Source organism: Mobula birostris, chromosome 2 (genome assembly GCF_030028105.1).
Source record: "Mobula birostris isolate sMobBir1 chromosome 2, sMobBir1.hap1, whole genome shotgun sequence".
NCBI lineage: Eukaryota > Metazoa > Chordata > Chondrichthyes > Myliobatiformes > Myliobatidae > Mobula > Mobula birostris.
The window spans coordinates 6,643,564-6,668,623 of NC_092371.1; the positions used below are offsets into that span (position 1 = coordinate 6,643,564).

Consider the following 25,060-nt stretch of genomic DNA (forward strand, 5'->3'; position numbering starts at 1 on the left):
TTCACACCCAATTTTCCAACTCACACAACCACACTGGCATAGCCGTTAAATGTATGAGAGCTCAGCATGTTCCGTATATGTAAACCTATAGACAAAGGAGCAGGATTAGGCCATTCAGCCCATTAAGTCTGTTCCACCATTCAATCATGGCCGATTTACCGATTTATTTTCCCTCTCAATCCCATTTTCATTCCTTCCCCCCATAACCTCTGTCGCCCTTACTAATCAAGAACTTATCTATCTCCACTTTAATTACACCCAATGACTTGGCTTTCACAGTTGTCTATGACAATGAATTCTACAGATTCATCACCTTTTGGCAGAAGAAATTCCTCCTAAAGAAATCTGGCCTATACCTGATGAACCTAACCAATATTGCTATTTTTTTTTTTTAATTAAATCAATGCACTCTAGAAAGTATCCCATCTGGTACAGCAACTGCTCTACACATGACTGCATAAACTGCAGAGTTGTGAACACAGCTCACCACATCGCAGAAACCAGCTTCCCCTCTGTAGACTCTGTCTACACTTCATTGCCCCAGTAAAGCAGACAGCATAATCCAAGATCCCACTCACCCTGGCCACTCCCCTCTCCCACATCAGCCTGAAAGAACATACCACCAGCTCAGGGACAGCTTCTATCTCGCTGTTATCAGATACTTAAACAGACCTCTAGTTCGATAAGGTAGCCGCTAAGCCTCAATCTACCTCAATATGATTTTGCACATTATCATCCATCTCCTTTACAATCAAAGCCAAGATCACACCTGTATCCTGAATATTTGTTGTAAAACCAATCTGTACTAGAGCAAAATATGGTTGATGCTGGAAATCTGAAAATTTGCTTTTCTAAGATAGCTTACAGGATGCATGAACACATAACAGGATTTCATTCTGAACGTACTGGTTACTGAAGTGTGCCCTCTGTCCAGAGGAGAGGTGTGTAATGGGGACAGATGCCTGGACATTCTTCATTCTCCCATCTCCTATCAAGCAGAAGATACAAAAGCCTGAAAGCAGGCTCAAGGAGAGCTTGTATCCCACTACCAAGCAGCAACAAATTTCACAATGTACCCGTGATAATAATCCTGCCTCCAAATTTCCTTCCTCTAAACACAGTGGATGGCAGATCATTTAAGGTTGAGGTGGATCAATAGCTAATAGATTGAGGAACTGCAGATTATGGGATGGGAAACTGGTCAGAAGAGGAGCCCAGTGTATACCAGCCTATTGAAAAGAGGAGCGGGCTTAAGGGATCTGATAACCTACTCCTACATCTGTCTTCTCCAAGGGTCATCACCTTGTCATGTGGTGAGGCTTGGGTGTTCAAGACCCTGAGAGCAGTGCTGCCTGGAGTTCAGCTCTTGGTAGGGTCACCCATGGCGGTAAGGTCAAGGGGGAGATTTCAGACAAAGAACAATCCAACTAAGACCTCAATAGTGGTGCTGGCGGAAAACAATGACACACCACAACGACAGTGAAGCTGGAGGAAGGCTGCAGCACTGAAAAGTCCCCAGTTGTATCACGTTCCATGTCACTGGCACTGACCCCGATCTGTCAAGGAATGTGTGGTGGCTGCCTGTGCTCCATCCTCCCCATATTGAACAAAATCACGCACAGGCGTTCTCCATTAAGCGAATCCACCCCAGGGCCCCCTTTGGAGAACATCATGCTCAGTTCGAGTGATCACACTACTACTCTGCATCCTCACATCAGTCATCACTGTCTGGTTCGGTGCAGCATCCTCCCGCGATGCACAAAAACCACAGCGAACTGTCAGCTCAGCAGGAAAGGTCACTAGCTGCAGTCCACCATCACTGTAGGACTTCTGTGTGTCCAGACAGGCAGGAAGAATCAATGCGGACACTACCCACCCTGCAAACCGCCTCTTCCAAAAGCTCCCTCCGGGAAAGTGCTACAGGGATATTGAAACAAAACAAAATCTTCACAACACATTGAAAGTTTCTTCCCCCAGACTGTTAATCTGATCAACCATGCTAGTTAGCCTCCCACACTCCTCTCTATTACCATCATACAATGTACTGTAAACATTTTTAAACACACTTTTTATAATGCTATTTACATTGTAAATACACACTAGTACTTAGTATTTATGCACATTTTATTCCACATCTACACTTCAATCCATACCTTCATTGCTTATATAATTCTTTATTCCTTAAAATTGTTGAATGTTGTTTTTGTTGCACCCTGAACAACACACCACAGCAAATTCATAATGCATGTAAATGTATATGGCAAATAAAGTTTATCCTTGAAGTTAAGACCATAAGACATGCAGCAGAATTAGCCCATCGACTCTGCTCCGCCATTCCATCATGGCTAAATTATTATCCCTCTCAACCCTATTCTCTTCCCTTTTCCCCATAACTTTTGACACCCTGACTAATCAAGAACCTGTCAACCTCCATTTTAAATATACCCAATGACGGCCTCCACAGATTCACCACTATCTTGCTAAAGAAATTCCTCCTCATCTGTATTAAAGGGAAGCTCTTCTGTTCTAGGACTGTGCCCTCTGGTACTTGACTCCCCCACCACATTGTCTCCACATCCAATCTATCTAGGCTTTCAATATGTAATAGGTTTCAATGAGATCCCATTTATTCTTCTAAATTCTAGCAAGTACAGGCCCAAAAACATCAAACACTCCTCGTATATTAACCCCTTCATTCCCTCTATCATTCTTGTGAACTTCCTCCACATCCTCTCCAATGCCAGCATATCCTTTCTTAGGCAAGGGGCCCAAAACTGCTCACAGTACTCCAAGCAGTCTGACCAATGCCTTATAACAGGGGTCCCCAACCTTTTCTGCAGTGCGGACCGGTTTCATGTTGACAATATTCTTGCGGACCGGCCGACCCGGGGTGGGGGGGGGGTGGGGGGGAGGGGGGGGAGATGGTTGCCAACAGACAACAGTAACAGTCAAATACGTTGCGTTTACCCAGAGAAAGACTACAATGACCATGAAGCCTTGCGCGGGCACCAGTGCGCATGACGCACCTGCCGATTATTTTTCTACAAATCGTTTTTGGCGATTCTGTTCGGAGGGGGGTGTTAATCACGACCGGAATATCGGTGATAAGTGGCCAATACACTAAATTTCGTTTCTAAAAGGCTTTATCTAACGAATTTAATATTAAACACACAGCGTCTTTTCCTCGCATGAATATAGTGATGTCAATTATCAGGGGAGGACAGGGAAGCTTGAAGTAAGTGTTGAACAAACTTCCAGTAGAAGTATCAGAAGCAAGTTCGATATTATCATTTAAAGAAAAATTGAATAGGTATATGGACAGGAAAGTAATGGAGGGTTATGGGCTGAGTGCAGGTCGGTGGGACGAGGTGAGAGTAGCGTTCGGCACGGACTAGAAGGGCAGAGATGGCCTGTTTCCGAGCTGTAATTGTTATATGATTATATAAGTTAATAGCATCATAACATTTTAAGTAACCTTTGGATATTAAACACAGCACATATTTTCCCCGTATGAACTTATAAAATCATTGCAACGCACCAATATCGCTGAATCAGTGGGAGCCCTGGGCTTGCTTTCCTGCAACAAGACGGTCCTATCGAGGGGTGATGGGGGACAGCAATACTCGAACGGGGTTCCTTATGTCCAGTCTAATCCGCAATTTAGTTTTTGTTACATTCATCGCAGAGATATGTTGGAAATGGAAGCAACATTTTTGGTGCTTCCGTGGCTATCTCAGGATATTGAGCCTTGACTTTGATCCAGAATACCGGCAGAGATGTTATGTCAAACAGACTTTTCAGCCCGCTGTCATTTGCAAGCTCGAGGAGTTGATCTCCTTGCCGCGCTGAAATGGATGACGCGCGGGTAATGGCTCAACAATGCGTGACAGGGAATGAGGAAAGGTGCAGCTGACTCATATCACCAAATCATATCGTTTCCTCGTGGCCCGGTAGCACATGCTCTGCGGCCCGGTGGTCGGGGACCACTGCCTTATAAAGCTTCAGCATTACACTTAGTCCTCTCAAAATAAATGCCAAAATGGCATTTGCCTTCCTTGTCACTGCTCAACTACAAGTTAACCTTTATGGAATCCTGCACGAGGACTCCCAAGTCCCTATGCATCTCTAATTTTGAACTTTCTCCCATTTACAAATTAAGTCTACACCTTTATGACCATACACTTCTCTACACTTCATCACATCATGTTCTTGCAGGGGACAGCAATGAAAGACGACTCTGCTTTTTATTGAACGGTAGAGCAGTCTGGAAGGAGCTACCCTACACCAGTTCCCTATGCCAAGCCCTGTCCACCTCTCACATGGGCACCTCATCATGATCAGCATTCAGAACTAGAAAAGCTTATCTGACCTTTGCTTTAGCCCACCAACTGAGTCAGCGCGCTACTTCTCAGCTACCACCCCCGAGTGCAGAGTCTGCTACTGCCCACAACGTCACAGGGAAAGCACAACACAACAGGAATGCGGAGGGGAATTCACGGCAGCAGCCCGGCACCAGAACTCAGCCTGTCACCAGTGATGTCACACCCGCCAGACCTCATCCCCGCCACCCCAATACTGAACTGATTCCACAACCTATGGACTCATTTTCAAGGACTCTGCAACTCAAGTTCTCAGTATTATTTATTTGTATTTGCACAGATTGTTTTCTTTTGCACATTGGCTGTCAGTCTTTGTGCGTAGTTTTCCATTATTTCTATTATATTTTGTTGTTCTACTGTGAATGCCTGCAAGAAATGAATCACGGGGTAGTTTACGACAACATAGACGCACTTTGATAATAAATTTACGTTGAGCTTTGAACTTTTTATCTTGACAAACTAGACCACTGTAGAAAGGTATGGGACCAAGAGAAGCACAAAGACACAAACTGGGTAAGGATTTCCTCCAGGCCATGCTCTCTTCTCACTACTACCATCAGGCAGGAGGTACAGGAGCCTTAGGTCCCACACCACCACATTCAGAAACCCTTAAACCGTCAGGCTCCCCGGCCAGCATGGATAACTTCACTCACCTCAACACTGAACTGACTCCATGACCTACAGACTCACTTTCAAGTCCTGAAGAAGGCTCTCGGCCCAAAACTTCGACTATTTATTCATTTCCATAAATGATTCCTGGCCTGCTGAGCTCCTCCAGCATTCTGTATGTGTTGCTTTGGATTTCCAGCATCTGCAGAATTTCAAGAACTTTATCTTGTGTCCTTGATATTTATTGTTTATTTATTTTTTATTATTTTGGGGGTTTTGTGTTTGTACAGTTCATTATCTTTTGCACATTGGTTGTCTGTGCGCGGTTTTTCATTGATTCTATTTTACTTACTTGTATTTGCTATGAATGCCCACAAGAAAACGAATCTGAGGATTGTATATGGTGACAAGTGTACTTTGATAATGCTTTTACTTTGAACTTTGACAACAGTTTGGCAGCCTCACAGTCACTTTTAACAAGACTAGAACTCTTATTTAGAAAGAGAATGTAAATTCTGAGAAATCCTGACTCATCATCAAGATTATTATTATAATATGGTTTGAACATCTAAAGTTCCTAGCCACTCAAGCTGTAGTCTTAAAATGGTCAACTGCTCCACTCTCCAGACAGCAGGTTAGAATATTATCCTGTTAGAATCAGGTTTAATATTACTGACATTTAAAAAGTTCAAGAGAAACACAGATCGTGAGGCAGTGTTCATGTGGAGTGGAGATACATCTCTATCAAAGGAGGTATAATTCACTCCTTCCCTCTGCTGGTCTGCAGGACATGCTTGCGCAAGGTTTAGCAACTGCTTAGACCCCCCACCACCACCCCCAGAATATGTGCACATCACATATGCGGCCACTGACACCTAGCAGAAAATCTCTGAGGAGTCCTGCCAAAGGGTGTCGGCCCGAAACGTCCACTGTACTCTTTTCCGTAGATTCTGCCTGGCCTGCTGAGTTCCTCCAGTATTTTGTGTGTGTCACTTGAAAGACCGTATATGACCGATAATGACTAAAAATGTTCATGGAACGTTCAGAAATTTGACAGCAGAGGGGAAACTGTTCCTAAAACATAAAACACAAGGGATTCTGCAGATGCTGGAAATCCAGGGTAACACATACTGCTCACTGCTGCCATCATGTAGGTAGTGCAGGATTCTCAGGACCCACATAATCAGGTTCAAGAACAGTTATTACCCCCTTAACCATCAGGCTCTTGAACCAGAAGGGATAACTTCACTCATCCCATCACTGAACACAGGACTCATCTCATGTTCTCAATATTCATAGTTTATTTATTTTATATTTTTTTCTTCTCCTCTTTCGTATTTGTACAGTTCTCCTTTGCGGATTGGTTGCTCGTCTGGCCTGTTGGGTGTGGTCTTTCATTGGTTCTATTCTGTTTCCTGGATTTACTGTGTACACCCCCCAAAAAAAAACCAAATCTTCGTGTTGTATACAAAGACCTCTTTGTACTTTGATAATAAATTTACTTTGAATTTTGATCCCTGGTAGTGGACTCCACAGCAATTGGAAACATCCTGCATTTAATCTGTACCCAGTCTTGTTAACTCCTCAACTCTACTGTACCTGCCTCAACCACAAATACTACGGTACTGCCTCAACCACTTGCTCTGGCTCACCACCCTCTGCCTGATAAAAGTTGCCCATCAGGTCTCTTAAATCTTCCGCCCTCTCACCTTAAATCTATTCTTCCTAGTTTTGGACTCCCCTACCCTAGGGAAAAGGCTGTTACCATCTACCTTATCTATGTCTCTGATAAGTTTAAAGATTTTGACGCGGTTGCCCCTCATTATCCTACGCTCAAAGGAGTGAAGACCTAACCTGACCCATGGCTCAGGAGGCCCTCTAATCCTGGCAACAACCTCAAATATTTTCTGCATAATTTCTCACAGGAAAGGTATGCAGAAAATTGAATAAATGCCAAGGTCAAGGTAGAAAACTGTTCCAACCATGTTTACCCATTTGAACAAAAGGGTGCCACAGTAGTAGCATAGCAGTTCGTGTGACACTATTAAATAATCGGACTTCTGAATTCAATTCCAGCACAGTCTGTAAAGAGCTTGCACGTTCTCCCCATAACTGTGTGGATTTCCTCCAGGTGCTCTGGCTTCCTCCCACAGTCCAAAGACGTACCGGTTAGTGGGTTAACTGGTCATTGTAAAAGTGTCCTGTAATTAGGCTAGTTGTTCAGTGCAGCTTGTTGGATCAGAGGGGTCTATTTCGCGCTGCATCTCTAAATAAAACCTTTGTCACATCTTCAAAAGGTTTTAACCAAACCCCGTTTCCACAGCCACTTCTTCCTTGCTGAACAGGGCACATAGTTCTATCAGCAACAGACAATCTACACAAGATGCTGGAGGAACTCAGCAGGTCAGGAAGGAAGTAAACAGTTGACTTTGCTGATGAAGGACCTCGGATCACAACATCGACCATTTAGTCCCCTCCATAGATGCTGGTGACCTGCTGAGTCGCTCCAGCAATTGTGTGTATTACTCTGGATTTCCAGCATCTGCAGAATCTCTTGTAGTTCTCATTCTTTGTTCATTTTTTGTGTCACTTAATTTTTTTACGTCTCGCAGCGTACTGTTGCTACAAAATTTCACAGTCTGTCAGTGATAATAAACCCAATTCTAATTCTGTAGTAATTAGGGTTTTGCTGGGTGGTTCAAGAACGAAATGGTTGAAGGGAAGTAGGAATCTCCCAATAATTTCTGGCCATACAAGGACTTCAGAGGAACAAAGTAGAATTTCCCTACGATATTCTCGTGTCAGTTTATCACAGAGTAAATTTTAATCCTCAGAGCCTCCTGAAGCGTTGGCAACTTGACAAAGCCACGCACGTAATCAGGCTCTCTATCGAGAGACAGCAGTACCGGGTGATCTTGTCTGTGTGTGCTGAAGTAACTTGATAACACTAGTGCACACAGAGGTTGACCTAACCAGCAAATCCAATGGCTGCCAGCTTTTAAGAACCATACACCAACAAAATCTTTGCAGTGGCAGGGGGGGGGGGGGGGTGGAGACGACTGCAGAAAAAAAAGAGTTAAAACACAAAAGCTGTAGACTAATCTACTGCATTAAAAGTTTTTTTAAAAAAACTTTCATGATGAACATCAACAAACAGCCCCAATCCACTCTCCATTTCTGCTCAATCATGAACCAAGGATTTTAAAAATACTCTCAGCCTGGATTTGGCAGACAGATTTAAAATCAGCACATCAAGTAGTCAGTAAGACCAGCAATCGAAGAGCATATGTCATAGGCTGTTACCATCTGCCGTTAGAACATTGCCACATGGCACAACTGACCAATTTGATATTGGTATTTGTATATGGTCACACAAGACCATAAAGCCCAGGAGCAGAATCAGCCCCTCGAGTCTGCTCCAACATTCCATCTTGGCTGACTTATTGTACCTTTCAACTCCGTTCTCCCACCTTCTCACCATAACCTTTCACTAATCAAGAACCTATCAACCTCCACTTTAATTATGTACCAAGATACAGTGAAAAGTGCATCTTGCATACTGTTCATACAGATCAAACATTCCACAGTGCATTAAGCTAGAATAAGAGAAAACAGTAACCATTTGGTATGGAGAGGCTACTGCACAAGATCGGAAAAGGCTGCAGAGGGTTGTAAACGCCACCACAGGCACGAGCCTCCCTGTCGTCGAGGATATCTTCAATAGGCGATGGCTCAAGGAGACAATACGCATCAAGGACTCATCACCGAGAACATGCCCTTTTCCCATTGTTACTGTCAGGAGGTGGTACAGGAGTCTGAAGGCACACACTCAAAACTGTTCTTCCCCCCGTCATCAGAACTCTGAACGGACCATGAACACCATCTCATTTTTTGCACTAGTTTTGCACTTTTTTTGTGCATTCCAAGGCACATTTCTAACACATACAGTTAGTGAGTTGTGGGCATGTTATGTTGGCGCAGAAGCATGGCGACACTTGCGGGCTACCCCCAGCATATCCTCAATGCAAATGGCACATTTCACTGTGCATGCTTTGTGGTACATGAGATAAATAAAGCAAATCTTTCAAGGAGTAACACAGACAGAACTCATCAGGTCAAGCAGCATTAATGGTATGAAATCTATGAACAGAGAAGCCCTAAACCCCTCTGTAGATGCTGTCTGGCCTGCTGTGTTCCTCCAGTATTGTGTGTGTTACTCTGGATTTCTAGCATCAACAGAATCCCTGTGTTTCATCTGTTAAAGATGTGGACAGATGTTTGGGTTTTGAACATTCAGATGCCAGATTATCAGAATTTTGTCCAAGATGAAGGGTCTCAACCCATTTACGTTCACGGATACTGCCTGACCCACTGAATTCCTCCAGCATTTTGTTTGTTGATTCAGGGATAGTTAGGTTTTAACTTGATGTACATTTACAAAAATAAATTGAGAATGATGTGATTATTGTAAATATATAAAGAAAATTCTCTTTTATAAAAAAAAAGGATGCTGTGGTTAAGCTGAGATAACTACCAGTCAGGTGTCCTAGATCAGGAAGTTCTGTCAAGGTTTTGACCAAGGGTTTCTTCCACCATTAAAAACAGATTTTCTCCAGTTCCTGATTTTAATGTCACCTGTACGACTGCGTGTGCATAAAATTGCCACTGCTTTCGTCTGACTGCAAGGAAGATTTGTCCAAACCTTTTCGCTTCCTTCTAGGATCTAGGTGTACAGCTAGCTTCCATATACACACAAAGCAATGCTCAAATAACCTGTTGCATCTATGGGTAAATATTGCACAGGACACTGGAGCAGATTCCCAGTTCTTCCTCAAGTACAGTCACGGTGTTTGTTAAACCACAAGACATAGGATCAGAATTAGGCCATTCCGTCCATTGAGTCTGCTCCACCATTCCATCATGGCTAATTTATTATCCCTTTCAACCACATTTTCCAGCCCTCTCCCAGTGACCTTTGATACCTTGACTAATCAAGAATCTATCCACTTTAAACAGCTGTCTGTGGTAATGAATTTCACAGATTCACCAACCTCTGGCTAAGGATATTCCTCACTGTTCTAAAGGGACTTTCTTCTATTCGGAGGCTGTTCCCTCAGGTCCTGGACTATAGGAAACATCCTCTCCTACACACTCTATCTAAGCCTTACACACGTTGCTAGGTTTCAGTGAGATCCCCCACACCCTAATTCTTCTAAACTCCAGCGAGTACGGGCCCAGAGCCGTCAAATGCTCCTCATGCATCAACTCGTTCATTCCCAGGATCATTCTCGTAAGCCTCCTCTGGACCCTCTCCAATGCCAACACATCTTTCTTGTAATGCTCATCTGATTGAGCAGATAGGAGATACAAGAGACTGCAGATGCTGGAATCTGCAGCATAAAAAAAACAACTGCTGGAGGAAGTCAGTGAATCATTAACCCCAGAGATTGCACAAACCTTGTAAATACACAGCAACACCATGAGGCCTCACTGAAGTTGGAGGAACACCACCTCGTATCTCATCTGGGTAGCTGACAGCATGAACATCAATTTCTCTTAACATCTGGTAATTTCTCCCCCTCTCCATTCTGGGTCCCCTCTTACCCCTTCCCTTCTCCTCACCTGCCCATCACATCCCTCTATTTCCCCTCCTCTTTCTTTCATGCTCTCCTCTCCTATCAGATCCCTTCTTCAGCCCTTTAGCTCTTCTACCCATCACCTCCCAACTTCTTGCTTCAGCTGCCCCACCTTCCCCCTTACCCGGCTTCACCCATCACCTGCCAGCTTGTATTCCTCCCCCTTCCTCCATTCCTATCACTGATACAATTGATGTTGGTTTATAATTGTCACATGTACCAGGATACAGTGGAAAAGCTTGTCCTGATCAGATCATTACAGAGTTATTTAAGCTAGAAAAATGTAAAACAATTAACAATGCAGAAGTGTAAAACATACCGAAAAAGTGTAGTGTATGTAAACGATAAAGTACAAGATCATAACAAGGTAGGTTATGAGACCAAGATTCCATCTTATCATACAAGAGTAACACACACAAGATGCTGGAGGAATTCAGCTGGTCAGGCAGCATCTATGGAGAGGAATAATCAGTCAACGTTTCAGGCCTAACCACTTCATCAGAACCTTTCAAGAGTCTGACAGCAGCGGAATAGAAGCTGTCCTTGACCCTGGTGTTGTGTGCTTTCAGGCTTTTGTATCTTCCGTCCGGTGGGAGGGCGAGAAGGGAGAATGTCTGGGGTGGGTGGGATTTATAGCAGCTGCTTTACTGATGAAGTGAGAAGTGTAGACAAGAGTCCAGAGAGGGGAGGTGGTTCCAATGTCTATAAACGCAAGAACATATATCGAAGGATACCCACTGGAGAGGTCACACGTGCACCACGGGTTCCAAAAAACAAATACACAGCCCCTTCTCGGTAAACTGAAGTTTGTATCCTGATCCCTGGATTCAGATTACAGCCATAAACCCCGCTCCAGTTTCACACAATGAGTTCTGGTGTGATCCATGATTCACTGTAAGATTAGGTGTGGAATAAATTACCAGGGAAGGACACTTAACCAGGTAGTATAAGATTGTTCCGGAATCTGAATCAAGTTTATCACTGATTCATATTGTGAAATTGGTTGTTTTGAGGCAGTAATACAGTGCTATATACGGAAATTAATACAAGTTAGAAGAAATGTATATTAAAAATAATTAGTACAAAAAGAGCAAAATAGCATTCATGAACCATTCAGATATCCGATTGTGGAGGGGGAGAGAAGTGTGTCTTCAGGCTCCTGTACCCCTTCCCTGATGGCATAAGGAGAAGGCGTGCCCTGGGTGACAGGGATTTTTAATGATGGATGCTGCCTTTTTGAGGCATCATGTTTTAAAAGATTTCCTCAATGGTGGGAAGGCCAGTGCCCATGATGGAGCTACGCAGTTCGATAGACAGATGTGAACAATCTCACTGATGAAGCACGTGGACCTGAAACATCGACTGTTTAATCCCTTCCATGGATGCCGCCTGACTCGAGTTCCTCCAGCATTTTATGTGTTGCTCAACATTTCCAGCACCTGCAGAATCTCCCGTCTTTATAAATCACTTGTCATATGCACAGAGGTGGCGAACGATCTACAGAGGGTTGTAAACTCAGCCAGCTCCATCGTGGACACAACCATCGAGGATGCGTCCACCATTATAGACAGTCACCATCCATGATATGCCCTTTTCTCGTCATCATCAGGGAAATACAGGAGCCTGAAACCACACTCAACATTTTAGCAACAGTTCATTCCCATCTGCCATCAAATATCTGAACGGTCCACGAACCCAAGTACACTATATTGCTCTTTTTACGCTACTTATTTTTATATTTCTTGTCGTAACTTAGAATAATTATTTTATGTATCACACTATACTGCTACCACAAAACAACAAATTTCACGATATAGAATTTATCAGTGATAATAAACCTGTTTCTGATGAACACCAGGGGATTTCTCTCCCTAGTCCTGGGATTAACATTGAGCCTTAGCTAAATCGCTCTAGAAAGATCACCTGGCTGTATTTACATTGGTGCCAGTAAACAACCCAACTGTTATGTTTCCTACACCAGACATTCAGGAAAAGCACCTTACTGGCCCTGGAGCAGCGTGACAGTGCTACAAAGGCTCAGAACGTTGAGTGCATACAGGCAGCGGCCAAGTGCTTCCACTAGGTTCTCCATCCCCTGATAACAGCGGCCGGCCTGAGCAAACCAGGGCACTACAAGTGCACAATCCAGCCTCTACCGATGTCACCTGGGGCAGCTGAGAGGACAACCTTCCATAGAAGGGCAGTGAGGAACACCATGCACAATTCCATCAGGGAGTCTGCCCATGAGCGGCTTTCAGGTGCATGGCCAGACAGCGGCCTCACCGAGGTTTCAGTTCCTCCTGGTAGAATGTATGGTGCACCTGTAATGTTAAGATAAACTTCTACTTTGAGAGTTGTTAACCCCTTGCGTGACAGGAAACTGTCTGGAAGTCTCAGCGTGTGAAACTACAGTGTTTTACTCAGTAAGGGTATGCAAAAAGTTAAACAAATGCATTTCTTAAAGGTCAAGATAGAGAATTGATCCAACCACATTCAGCCATTTGAACAAATTGTTGTTATATCTTCATTAAGTTTCATTTCCACTGCCACATCTCTTTCTCCATGCAGGTCACAGAGCTCTGCTATCAGCAACACTTTATGCAAATCAATACACACAAAATGCTGGAAGAACTCAGATTTATTCCTTCTACCAAAGTGCATGATCATACACTTCCCAACACCGCTTTCCATCTGCCACTTCTTTGCCCATTCTCCTAATCTGTCCAAGTCCTTCCATAGCCTTTCTACTTCTCAACACTACCTGCTCCTCCATCTATCTTTGCATCGTTCGCAAATATGGCCACAAAGCCATCAAATCATCAAAATCATTGACATACAATGTAAAAAGCAGAACCAACTCTGACCCCTGTGGAACACCACTAGTTACTGGCAGATACTCTCCCTTTCCCTCCTGCTAATCAGCCAATTCTCTATCCATGGTAGTATCTTTCCTGTAATTCTGACAATCCAAATAAACAACATCCACTGGCTCTCCTTTGTCTATCCTCACTGTCATTTCCTCAAAGAATTCCAACAGATTTGTCGGGTCTCATCAGTACATGGAGGTAGTAACAAACAGTAAAACAATACCGTTATAGAGAAAGCACAATGCAGGCAGGCAGCAAGGTACAAGGCCATGATGAGGCTGACGAAGAGGTCAAGAGTACACCTTACCATTCAACAGAGAGGGAGAGAAGCTGTCCTTGAGCCTGGTGGCATGTGCTTTCAGGCTTTTGTGTTTTCTGCTCAATGGGAAGGGGTAGTAGTCAGGAGAGAGAACATCCAAGGTGGGAGTGGTCTTGATTATGCTGGCTGCTTTTCCAAGGCAGCAAGAAGTGTAGGCAGGTACTGAGAATAACTCAGCTACATTCTAATTCTGAGAGCTGGGAAATGACCGGAGGAGGCTAACATTGGACCTGCAGGTAGGGGAAGTAATGGAAGGGAAGCGTACTACTGGACAAACCTAAATGTACCTCTGCTGGGCTGTTCATCTGCAAAAAGGCTATTCATCTTGAGAAATGGCTAATATAAAGGGGTATAATTTTAAGGTGATGGGAGGGGGATGTCACGGTGGTGAAGCGTGGAACACGCTGCCAGGGGTGGTGGTAGAGGCAGATGCAATCATCATCATTGCCATGTGCCCTGTCATCGGACTATGATTATTCTTGGAAATTTTTTTCTACAATGGTTTGCCGTTGCCTTCTTCTGGGCAGAATCTTACAAGACAAGTGACCTCAGCCATTATGAATACTCTCCAGAGTATTTAAGAGACTTTTAGACACATGATGATATAAAAAAATAGATGGCTATGTGGTAGGCGGGGGGGGGGGGGAGAGTTTAGATTGACTTTAGAGTGAGTTAGAAGGTTGGGACATCATTTTGGGCTGAAGGGTTCAACAACCACACAAAATGCTGCAGGAACTCAGCAATTAGAGGCAAATTAACCACTTGTTATCCTGCAGACCCTCACTGCTAATTAAAAGGCAGCAAGTACATCCATCGGTCTGCAAAGGTTAGTGAATCTAAACCAACACCAAGAACTGATTGCAGACTCATTCTTTCCTCAGAACAATGAAACTCCTCAGCTCCCCAGGCTCTCTTGCATCCTGCCATTGATTCGAAAAGGTCACTTTCCCCAATTGGACAAATCTATGTTTTTTCTATCTCGACGATTTGTAATGTGAAGCTAAAGGGAGGCATGTCACATTGCTGGCCAGCAATGCAGAGACATGGACTAAAACTGCAGAGATATAAGGTCACCCCACCACGTTAGTTGGGGAACTTAAAATGAATTAAACAAACCCAAACTAAACAGCTCACCATAGAATCACCAATTCTATTTTATTCTCCAGACACTCCCCCTCACATTCTATCACACCCACGCACTGAGATGGGGGGGGGAGTGGGGGTGCAATTTATAGCAGCTAATTAACCCACTGCATGTCTACAGGATATGGTGTTGAGATGGATAATATATCAGCCAAGATGAAAACAGCAGAACAGGCTCGATGAGCCAAATGGTGTAATTCTGATCCTATGTCTTTTAGGATAATGGGAATCAGAGCACCCAGGGGAAATCCACATGGTCACAGGGAAAACCCACAAACTCCACACAGCCAGCACCGGAGGTCCCATTATAGAATCAAGGAATCTTGTGCGCTAAGGAGGCTGCTCGGCCCATCAAACTCAATGCAAAGCTGCAGTACCGCAATTGAGGTAGCCACATTAACCCACTCTTCTCTAATAACCCTGCAAATTATTTTCCCTGTAATAATATCTAATTCCTACTGCCATTAATACAGAAGCAAGGCCCAGAGCATAAAATTCACCGAGTAAGGGGATTATTTTTACCAATGTCTTTTACCCACGTCTGTATTCCCAGTTCCTCTAAACATTCACAAACCTCCACAACACAAGAAATAGTGACCAAGATGTTACTAACTGTTGTGAAAAACAATCTGCTTCCCTAATATTCTTACAGGTGTGTGTGTCCCATCTAGCCTGTGTGACGCCATCCTCACAGCAACACAGTAGCGGAGGTTAATGCAATTGCTCTACAGCGCCAGCAATCAGAAGATTAGGGTTTAATTCCTGCTGCTGTCTATAAGGAGTTTGTATGGTCTCTCTGTAACTGCATGGATTCCCTCCCACACACCAGACATACGGATTAGAATTAGTGAGCTGTGGGTTTGCTACGTTGGACCGGAAGCATGGTGATGCTTGCCTCCAGTACAATTCACAGACTGTGATGGTCATCAATGTAAGACAATGAATTTCACTGCATCTTTTGATGTACATGTGACAAATAATACTTCTTTCATTCTTTAAAGATCTTTAACAAAGTGGGGTGGAGATACATGTGGTGGTGCTCCCTCTCTCCGAGTCACCCTTGGGCAAGGTATAACACCTGCCTAGCCACCGATCAGGGTCATGTGATGCCATGGGAGCAGGTGGTGGATGGTCGTATGAGCAGCTGGTGCAGATCGCAAATCCGGGTTCTGTGACCACTGATGCCGGGCAGACAATCTGTGAAGAGTATTAATAATGGCTGGGGGGGGGGGTAACCTGTCTATTTCTCTTCCTCCTGAAAGTAGTATTATAATTACAGAGAAAGTGCAGTGCAAGTAGATAATAAAGTGCAAGGACCACAACAAGTTAGTCCAAGTCGAGAGTCCATCTTATCGTACGAGAGGACCATTCAGTAGTTATAACAGCAGAATAGAAGCTGTTCTTCAGCCTGGTGGCTCATGCTATCAAGCTTTTGCATTGCCTGCCAAAAGCACATCGTCTGACAGGAGAGGGGAGGACAGAGAATGTCCAGTCCGGCTGGGTGGTTTCAATGGTCTCATAACATGATGCTGAAAATTGAAGCCTGAGGGTTGAATCAGAAGTCAGGAAGTCTAGGTCCGTTGCCCAGAGCCCCAGGTTCACAAATCTCTGAGTCCATCTGAGTAGCTGAAGGACCAATGTCTGTGCGACTGAGTCCAAATCTAGGTCTGCTGGAGGCTGGAGGCCGAAAATGGCTTGTCTTAGAGGACTGTGTATGTACGTTGGGTAAGAGTGAGGAAAGGGGCTTGTTTTGTTGCTTGTTGGGTTCTGTGTTGCTCTGCTGAACATTTGTAGACACGCTAAGTTGGCGCCAGAATGTGTGGCAACACCTGAGGGCTGCCCCCAGCACATCTCTGGGTGTGTTGGTTGTTAACGTAAACAACATTTCACTGTATGTTTTGATGTACACATAATAAACGAACTTGAATCATGAATTTTGAATCTTTGCCACTATGAAATTGATATGTTTGTGATGTGTCATTAAAGAGCCAAATTTTTCCACTGCTGACACACAGCGGAAAAGACTGCTTAAAAACAAAGCCATCGATGCCTTGCGTTGGCAGAGGGAAAACATGCTCCAATCGTGGAGCAAGTTGTGCGTCAACACTCTCCTCCATGTGTCAAAACCTTTCAGATCTGTAGCGCACCTGGGTTCAGCTTTATTTTTCCAAGTAACACGCGCTGTTGCAGGAAAAAAAAACGTTGTGCCTTTGCACTCACTTATGACCCCTGGCTGTCAGTGCAATATCTCCTGAAGTGCATTGCCTGCTGCAATGCCAACAAACAGTGCAGGCCCTATGACCCATGACATTGTGCCAACTTTTTAACCTATTCTAAGATCATTCTAACCCTTCCCTCCTACATTCAACATCATCATGTGCCGTGTTGTATTGACATGGACAATCACGACCATGATTGTTCTTGGCAAATTTTTCGACAGAAGTTCCTTCTTCTAGGTCGTGCCTTTACAAGACAGCTGACCCAAGCCATTATCAATACTTTTCAGAGATCGTCTGCCTGGCATCAGTGATCACACGTCCTGGTTATGTGCTCTGCACCAGCCGCTCATGTGACCACCCATCACCTGCTCCCATGGCTTCACGTGACCCTGATCGGGGGACTAAGCAGGCGCTACACCTTGCCCAAGGGTGACTTATAGGCTAGCAGAGGGAAGGAGAGCTTTTCACCTCCTTGGTTAGAGATGAATCTCCACCCCACCACCCATCCTCCTACATCACCCTCCTTTTTTCTATCATCTACGTGTCTAAGAGTTTCTTAAAATGTCCCTAATATATCTGCCTTAACCACCACCCCTGGCAGGTTGTTCCACACACCCACCACTCTAAAAACTCAACCCCTTACTTTCCTCCAATCATAAAATTATACACCCTCATATTAGCCAATTCTGCCCTGGGAAAAAGTCTCTGGCTATTTACTTGATCTATACCTCTCATCTTAAACACCTCTACCATCACCCCTCATCTTTTTTCTGTCCAGAGAGAAAAGCCTTAGCTCCCTCAACCTTTCCTCTCAATTCATGCTCTCTAATCCAGGCAGTATCCTGGTAACTCTCTTCTGCACCCCCTCTAAATCCTCAATATCCTTCCTAGAATGAGGCAATCAGAACTGAACAGAATACTCCAAGTGTGGTTTAAGCAGGCTTTTATAGAGGTGCAACATTACCTCACAGCTTTTGATCACAGTCCCCCAACTATTGAAGGCCAATACACCATAGACATTTTTAACCACTGATCAACTTGTGCAGCAAATTTGAGGGATCTATGAGCATGGACCCCAAGATCCCCCTGTTCCTCCACACTGCCCTTAACCCAGTATTTTGCCTTCAAGTTCGGCCTCCCAAAGCGAATCCCTTCACACTTTTCCAGTTGAAACCATCTGCCACTTCTGAACTCATCTCAATGTCCTGCTGTAACCTCTGACAACTTTGTACAACATTGAACTGAGAGAGAAAATGTCTCCACACTCCCCACATTTTACGGCACTGTGAAAAACAAAAAGTCTGGCAGCATGAAACTGTGCATCCAAAGTATAATACATCCTTAGACGGCAGGGACACGAGGTCCACACCACCTCCTTATTCCACAACTGTTATCAACCCTGCCATTGTCAGCATGCCAGAAGCAAGCACCAAGTCTACAAATGGCACCACCACGGTGAATTGGATCTCAAATAATGATGAGGTGGAAGACAAAAGGACACGAGAGTCTCACACACAAAAAATACTGGAGGAACTCAGTAGGTCAGACACCATCAATGGAGAGGAATAAGCCGACATTTCAGGCCAAATGCCATGGTACCAGGACAACTATCTACCGGAGGAACGGCCTCAAAAAAGACAACATCCACCATCCGGGCCAGGCCAACTTCCCATGGCTCCCATCAGGCAGGAAGTACAGAAACCTGACGTCCCACACCACCGTTCAGGGGCAGCTACTTCCCTTCAACCAGTTTCCTGAACCAACCAACTCAACCTTAATCATTACAGTTCAGCTACACTATGACCACTTTGATCTCTTTACAATAAAATGGGCTTTGTTTTTGTTCTAATCATATTCTTGTAAAATTTGCATCCAAATTTTTCTTGTGAACGTTGCTCATTGATGTTGTGTTCCTGTGGTGCTGCTGCAAGTAAGCTTTCACTGCACCTGTGTGTAGCTGTACCTGGGCATATGACAACAAACTTGACTCTGAACAACCTTTCTCTGAAGATCAGCAAAACGGAAGAGCTGGTCATTGACTTCAGCTGGCGGGGTAGAGCACACTCGCCTGTATGTGTCAAAGGTGCTGAAGTGTAGATGGTTGACGGCTTCAAATTTGTAGGTGTAAGCATCACCTAGGAACAAGGCTATTCAAATTCAAAGATGAAGTTTATTGTCAAACGCACAGGCATGTGTTAACAAGTGCAATGAAAACCTTGTACTGGTCCAGCCACTTGGACACTACAGCCAAGAAAGCATACCAGAACCTCAGAAGGCTGGGAAATTTGGCACATCTCTATTAACACTCACCAATTTATAAACTGATGCACCATAGAAAGCATCCTATTCTGAAGCATCAAGGCCTCATATGCCAGCTGCTCTGCCCGAGACCGCACAGAGTTGTGGGCACGGACCAGTTCATTAGGAAAACCAGCCTCCCCCTCCAGAGATTCTGTCTACACTTCTCTACCTCAGTGAAGCAGCCAGTTTAATCAAAGACCATACCCACCCCAGACATTCTCGCTTCTCCCTCCCATCAGGCAGAAGAGACAAAAGCCTGAAAGCATATCAGCACACTCAAGGGCAGCTTCTACCCCGCTGTTATCAGAGTCTTGAATGGACATCTTGTACTTTAATGATAAACCCTTGACCTCACAATCCAGCTCAGCATGGCCCTTGCACTTTGTTGTCTGCCTACATTGTACTTTCTCTGTAACTTTAGCACCATTCTCTCACTGACTATCCCCTGTACTACCTCAATGCATTGGCATTTTGAAATTATCTGTATGGATAGCTTGTAAAACTAAATATTTCACCGTAACGCAGTACATACAACAATAATAAACCAATTCCAATCTGATGAAGTGCTGAATAACACTCAGCCAGGATTGACCAGTGGTGTCAAAGTGGCACAGAAAAGGATGTTTTAAAAATGACTCACAATTGATTCATCAACTATGACTGAGTAGCTCTTGCATTTAAACTGTTAGCGAGGCCTCGAAGTTGCAAACGTGCAATTGTGAGGCAGCATTCTTCAGGGAAGAAAGGATTTCTAAGGGGAAGTGAGGGAGAAAAAGACCTGTGTTCCTACAACCACACTCTCCCAACAAGAACTAGCCAATTCCAGTCATGAAACGTACAGAAACTATAGAAGTCTTGAGGCCACACTGGCATCTCCACCAACCCTACACAAAATCTCCTTTATCCTCCCCCTAATTCTCTACTCCAGATTCTAACCTTCGCCTGGACACTACGGATATGTCAGGCCCTCACCTGTGCTCAAAATATTGGTGTTATTTTGGCACTGGAACGTGTGGCTACACTTGCGGGCTGCCCTCAGAACATCCTTCGGTGGTGTTGGCTGTTAAAACAAATGACACATCTCACTCTATTTTTCAATGTACATGATAAATTAATTAATCTGAATGTAAAGAAATCACACTAGTGTCTATTCTTCCTTCGGAGTTTGAGAAGATTTGGTATGCAAAGACTCTAGCAAATTTCCACAGATGTACCGTGGAGAGCATTCTAACTGGTTGCATCACTGTCTGGTATGCAGCAGCCAGTGCACAGGATCGGAAAAAGTTGTAGAGGGTTGTAAACTCAGCCAGCTCCATCGCAAACAGTCGCCTCCCACCATCACGGACACTTTCAAAAAGGCAGCATCCATGATGAAGGATCCCTCACTATCCAGAACATGCCCGCTTCTCATTACTACCTCAGTGAGGAGGTAAGGGAGCCTCAAAACCCACACTCGACATTTTAGAAACAGCTTCTTCCCCTCCACCAGATTTCTGAACAGTCCATTCTCCCACGAACACGACCTCACTACTTTTTAAAAGATATTTTTATTGCACCATACCTCTGGAGCAAAACAAAAAAAACTTCATGACATGGGTCAGTGATAATAAACCCGATTCTGAATTTACAGCAGCAAATTAAGCTCCCAATCCGCACGTCTTTGGAATGTGGAAGAAAATAGAGCACCTGGGGGACACCGCCTGTTCACAGGGAGAGCATACAAATTTCACATTGTTAGTACCCCAGGTCAAGATTGAACCCAGCTTCTTTGGTGCTGCAAGGCAGCCACTGTGTCACCCATTTACACTCATCCCGCCTTATTCTCCCCACATTCCCATCATCTCCCCCCAGTTTCATGCACTCACTAAGGGAAGACGACTTTCAGTAGCTAGTTAACCCACTGGCTCTGCGTGCAGGAGGAAACCGGAGCACCCAGCAGGCAGCCCACCTGGTCACCGGGAGCACGTGCAAACTCCACGCAAGCAGCACCAGAGGTCAGGATCTAACCTATCGTCCATTCTTAACAAAGATGTACTTCTACATGACTAACAATCCAGATCAGCAGGAAGAGAGGACAAAGAGAAGTTGACAGCTATTAGACCAACACCAATCAACACCCACAGAAGAGGAATACAAAATAATTAAAACTGACGAGCACACACACCTTCCCTTAAAATTGTGCGAGGCACTAGGAATCAGTGCAGCAACTTGCCTTCTGGCTGGTACAGTGACCCACATCAAAAGCAGAGGCATCAAAAGAAGCACCTCCCAAAACAGAAAGCACCCTTACCGGTTTAGAGCTTGGCAGAGGATTATTGGCAGAAACCCAGCCTCAGAGCTCAGCTGTATTGCGAGCTCAGTTTGGGCCTTGTGGATTATGGCATTGTCTTCAATTTCATCCAACCTAATGGAGATCAAACAATGAGACTTTGACAATTTCTGTAAACCTCCATCTTACCCACCCCCGAACACCTGCTGCTTATGAAGTCCGCCACTCTCACCTGGCCCCAGAGAAATTACCAAACGCATTAAGCCAAAGCTGGATTAGTGCAGTAATCTGCTGCCAATCTCCCAGTTCTGACGTATTAGCTTTTCTTCAGCGTGGAGCAGGGATAGAGAATTGCACAACGCAGAAGCAGAAAGAGAGCCACAACAGCAGATTAGACAAAATAATCTCAATTTAGCTGGCACTCCAGTTCCAGTTAAAAGCATCTTAGTGGGACTAGACAGCTTGAGTTACAAGTAGGGACTGGACAGGCTGGGACTGCTTTCCCTGCAGTAAAGGACACTGAGGAGTGATCTTACAGAGGTTTATAAAATCACAAGAGGCATAAGTAAACTGGATGGTCAAAGAATTTTTCCTACAGTACAAAACTAGGGGGCATCGGTTTAAAGTGAAAGGGGAAAGATTTAAAGGACACGCGAGGGGGGCAACAGTTTTCATACAGAGGGTGGGAGGGAAGATGATTGCAAGACCCTGTTGGACGTTGGCAACATAGAATAGTGCAAGCCCAGTTCACTGGTTCACCTGGGCAGGAGCAGAGGCGTGGCAGTCTGTGCTGGGTTGCAGAGGGCAGGCAGCTGGATTGCGTTCACCTGCAGCTCCATTCATGCATGATGAGGACGGCTGCATGCTTGTTCTTGCAGAAATGTGACTCCAGAACAACACCTCATGCACCATCGATCTAAAGACCATGGCACTCAGGGACTTGGGCTCTATTTATGACTCTATATTTTTCCGCTGTTATAATCATAAGTACTATATGTGCCATGTGTGATTGTTGGAACTGTGTCTTATGCCTTGGCCCCGGAGGAACACTGTTTTGTTTGGCTGAATTTGTGTGTGCAGTTGAATGACAATTAAACTGGAACTTGAATTTGGTGAGAATATGGGATGAGCTGCCAGAGGAAGTGGTAGAGGTGGATGCAGTTACCATGTTGAACTTGGTGATGTAGGAGTGGATGACATTACCACATTGAACTTGAACTTAGTTAGAATATGGAATGAGCTGCCAGAGGAGGTAGAGGTGGATACCATTACCATATTTAAAAGGAATTTGAGCAGTTACACGGGTAGGAAAGGAATGGAGGAGGGGGGGGAGATTATGGGTGAATGCCAGACAAATCTCAGTTAGGCAAATTGGTCAGCAAGGTCATAGAACTTTCTACTGTGCTGTATGACTTCCCAATGAAAGGGCCTACAAGTACGTAGTGCCTCTCACAGCCACAGAATGAAGTACTACTATTGTCAAGGAAAGAGGGGCAACAATTGTTCACAAAGGAGCACAAATCTGTAACGAAGACAGAAAATGGTGGAAGACTTAGCAGGTCAGGCCAGATCAATGCAAACAGAATCAATACTTTCAATAGTTTCATTTAATATCTGAGAATCTATACAACATTCACCCTGAAACTCTTCTTTTCAAAAAAAGAGTGCCCCACAGAAAGAGTGGCAGTAAAAACATTAGAACCCCGCAGTCCCCTCCCAGACACAAGCAGAACAACTCTCCCCTCCCCCCACTTATTTCAGCAAAAAAAAGCATCAGCAGCCCCCATGACCTGCAGTACAACAAAAACTCATCATTCACCTGACAATTCAACATACCACAGGCTTTCTCTCTCACTAACAAAAGGACAGAGAGGTGTCACACAGCAAGAATGGAGACTAACAAGACAGAAAGAAACCTCACTGATTTACGGTGATAGATTGGTAACATTTGATGTCGAAGGCCCTTCATCAAAACTGGAAAGGCAGCAAAAACAAGCAGGCTTTAAATCAAGCAACACACATCAAAGTTGCTGGTGAACGCAGCAGGCCAGGCAGCATCTATAGGAAAAGATACAGTCGACGTTTCGGGCCGAGACCCTTCGTCGGGACTAACTGAAGGAAGAGTTAGTAAGAGATTTGAAAGTGGGAGATCCGAAATGATAGAAGACAGGAGGGGGAGGGATGGAGCCAAGAGCTGGACAGGTGATTGGCAAAAGGGATATGAGAGGATCATAGGACAGGAGGCCCAAGGAGAAGGAAAAGGGGAAGGGGGGGGAAAAAACCCGGAGGATGGGCAAGGGGTATAGTCAGAGGGACAGAGGGAGAAAAAGGAGAGAGAGGAAGAACGTGTGTGTATATATAAGGCTTTAAATCAGCAGGTATAGATAGAACAAGGATAATGGGACACAGGGGTGCTTAGTTAATCCCGCTGCTTACAGGAGAGTCTAGTTAATAGATTAATGAAAGTCAGAGTGAGTGGGAAAAGGGTATAAAACACAATGTTTGGGTACTGATTATCAGAGAACTGGAGCAACTGTTCAAAGCAGTTCAGGATTCCATATATTCAGCATAATGCTTTTCCTGCAATGTGTGAAAGGATGGCTGGCACACCCTCCGATGTGCCACATTTCACGGCAAGTTTCAATGTACACGTGGTAAATTCAAATTTCAAAGTATATTTATTATCACAGGATGTCTATGTCACCTGAGATTCATTTTCTTGCAGGCATTCACAGAAAAACAAAGAAATGCGATAGAATCAATGAAAAACTACAGAAACTGACAAACAAGCAATGTGCAAAACAGAAACTGAGCAAATACAAAAAAAGACAAATAATAATAAAATACAGAGAATGTGAGTTGTCAAACCATTGAAAGTGAATCCATAGGTTGTGGAATCAGATCAGTGTTGAGATTGGCTAAGTTGTCCACGCCGGAAAGCTTCAGGCACCTGATGGTTGTAGGGTAATAACTGTTCCTGTGGGACCCAAAACCTAACCTACATAACTGAATCGGAATCTGAAGCAATGCTCCCACATTTCTTATATTGCCTGAGGGAGGGTAACAGTACGATAATGGACGTCCATCTCCCTAGCCATTCCTTTTTCTCTCTTGTACAGGAGGTTTGAAAGTCCAGCTGTCCAGACAAGAACAGTTCCTTCCCCACCACTGTCAGACCTCTGACCCCATCATGTCTTTCGCACCTCCTTCCCCAAATGTCCATGCCAGTGAATTTATCTGAAATTTGTCTGGGTTTGAGCGATATTCCTCCAAAACTTTCCTACCCATGCAACTGTCCATTTGTCTTTCAAATGCCAT

At 44.3% G+C, this 25,060-nt stretch overlaps 1 protein-coding gene across 2 annotated transcripts in view; it reads right to left on the bottom strand.

Annotated features, from left to right (window-relative positions):
* Positions 1-25,060, bottom strand: part of LOC140211673 (zinc finger and BTB domain-containing protein 7B-like) — a 193,758-nt gene that overhangs the window by 159,442 nt on the left and 9,256 nt on the right. The window contains exon 2 of one of the 2 annotated variants that reach the window (XM_072281712.1): positions 21,764-21,877. The exons of the other annotated variant lie outside the window; for it this stretch is intronic. The gene's annotated coding sequence lies outside the window, so the exon portion shown is untranslated. The remainder of the gene's footprint in view (positions 1-21,763; positions 21,878-25,060) is intronic. 2 annotated transcript variants of the gene reach the window in all.